Genomic DNA, 2,451 nt, shown 5'->3' with positions numbered 1-2,451 from the left:
TTTTTTTTTTTTTTTTGAGATAGAGTCTCACACTACCGAGTCACCTTGGTAGAGTTCCATGGCATCACAGCTCACAGCAACCTCTAACTCTTGGCCTTAAGCAATTTTCTTGCCTCAGCCTCCCAAGTAGTTAGGACTACAGGCACCCATCACAATGCCTGGCTACTTTCTTTCTTTCTTTCTTTCTTTTTTTTTTTTAGCAGTTGTCATTGTTGTTTAGCTGACCTGGGCCAGGTTCAAACCTGCCAGCATCAGTACAGGTTCAAATCTGCCAACTAGTGTGCTACAGGTGCTGAGCCATTTTTGGTACTTTTCCTCCATATATCTTTGTCTCAATATTCTCTCCACCTTGTAATGTCTAAAGGTTAGTCAAAACAGGGACTAACCATGTTTTCATTCAAGTCAATTCCTTTCCCTGGCCCAGGAATTTGTCGAGCAAGAAGTTAGTGAGTACTTTGCTATCTATCTTGAGAGTGAACCAGACTTACTCCATTTTATTGAGGGCTTATAGCTCAGGAATTTGCCAGGAGTTAACTGGTATTTTTCTACTTTAGTTTAGGCCTAACAATAGCTTAGATAGCAACCTCAAACTACTGGGCTTAAGTGATCCTCCTACCCCAGCCACTGACTAACTGGGACTACAGACATATGCCACAATTCCTGGCTAGGGAGGGCTGTAATACCGGCACTCTGGGAGTCCAAGGTGGGTGGATTGCTTGAGCTCAGGAGTTGGAGACTAGCCTGAGCAAGAGCAAGAGCAAAACACTCTAAGAATAGCCAGGGGCTGACATGGGGGCTGAGGCAAAAGAATTGCTTACGCCCAAGAGTTTGAGGTTCCTGTGAGCTATGATGCCAAGGCACTCTATTGGGGGCAAGAAAGTGAGACTGTCTCAAAAACAAAAAATAAATGAAAGAAGAGGAGGCAAGATGGCCAATGGGAGCCAGCTTTACACAGAGGCTCCCGTCCAGAAGGAGAGTTAAAGGACAAAAGTTTAGCAAGTAAGCTGATGGTTTGGAGCTGAGCCAAGAGAGAAGGTTAAAGAGTGTACATCACCCCTGATGAGGCAAGCTGCAACCCCAAGAAAACAAACAATAGGTATAAAACCCATCGCCAAGAGGATGGGAGTCCCTTCCCCCATGAGAATGGCTCACAGTATACTTTCTGCAAACAAGCAAGCAGAGTTCAGATTTCCTCTTATTTTATCCCATGGGAGAGACCCTCTAAAAACCAGAAATCCTTCCCCAGAGAGGACCCACTAGTGTACTATGTCACTCTCCTGCCAGGCATAAAACTGAACATATACACTACCCACAATTCTGAACTCCCGGCATTCCCCTCCACTCTCACCCTGTGGTCTGAAAGCCTGTCCTCCATGGAGTCCAGATTCCTGGGCAGTTTCTCAAGAGGTGTGGGCAGTGTGTAGGCTGTGACAAGTCTGTGCTGAACTGGCAGCATGGGTGTAAAGTGGGGGCTGTGGAGCAAGGGAGCCAGACAGGAGAGGAAGAGAAAGTGCCCAGCAGCAGTGGTGGGAACAATAGGGCTCACACCCCTGGTGATGTTTTGGAGAGACACTTCCCACCTCTCTTTTAAAAAGCAGAGGGTGCGGGCCTCTGCTCTGGTGTCGGCCACGGGCAGAATATATCTGGGATGGAAACACAGGCCCCATGAACAAAGGGTTTGCCTGAGGTTGTACTTGCCAGGTGGGGACAGAGAATGGAATCTGTATGCATGCAAAGACAGCATACTCCCAGGATGGAGCTGAGTCACAATTGCTGCTTTTATGAGCCCCCGCTGCAACTGGCCCCCAGGGAGCATAGCTGGGAAAAAGCAGGCCTGGCAGCAGTAGCAGCCCAGAGAAGGTCGGAACTGTGAGCTGTTTCTGAGCTCTAACTGCACCTGCCCCAACACAGAGTACATCAGAGACAGAGAAACCAGCTCCATGAGAATTGGCACAGCAGCAATGATAGAGGGTGGGGCTGAGTCACAGTTTCTGTGGCACCTGGCCCGCAAGGGAATAGCCAGGACAGAAACACAAATTCTGCAAGAATATAAATGGCAACAACATCAATCAGGGGCAGGGATGTAAATGAGTAAAATTCCCTAGCTTCCATTAAGCACCTGAGGTAGTCAGGCTTCATGTCCCCCTGCCAGCTGGTGGCAGAGTGTGGTGGCCTGGCCAAGGAGACATAGATCTCCCAGTGACTCAGGCAGGCACAAACCCCTGGTGCAACTGCTCATTGGAGGGATCTGGGTCACAGCCCTGTGGGGTTACTAGTGACTGAAAGTGACAGAGGTGCAAGATAGAGAAGGAAACATCAAACTTCCCATTTGCTGGGTGGGTGCTTCTGACTCTACAGAGCACCAGAGTGGGTCATACTCAAACTGCCAGCAGACCCCTGCTATACAATTGCTAGAGACCTTTTGAACTCTCCCACTTGAGACTGGGTGCT

General features: G+C 48.7%; 1 pseudogene; it reads left to right on the top strand.

Annotated features, from left to right (window-relative positions):
- Positions 1 to 1,753: 1,753 nt before the first annotated feature.
- The window catches only part of LOC100958012, a 14,199-nt pseudogene continuing 13,501 nt past the window's right edge, over positions 1,754 to 2,451 (top strand).

Source organism: Otolemur garnettii, unplaced genomic scaffold, assembly GCF_000181295.1.
Source record: "Otolemur garnettii isolate 467f Iridium unplaced genomic scaffold, OtoGar3 scaffold00008, whole genome shotgun sequence".
Taxonomy (NCBI): domain Eukaryota; kingdom Metazoa; phylum Chordata; class Mammalia; order Primates; family Galagidae; genus Otolemur; species Otolemur garnettii.
Note: the sequence above shows the minus strand (reverse complement) of the source record. Positions and strands in the feature narration are given on the sequence as shown.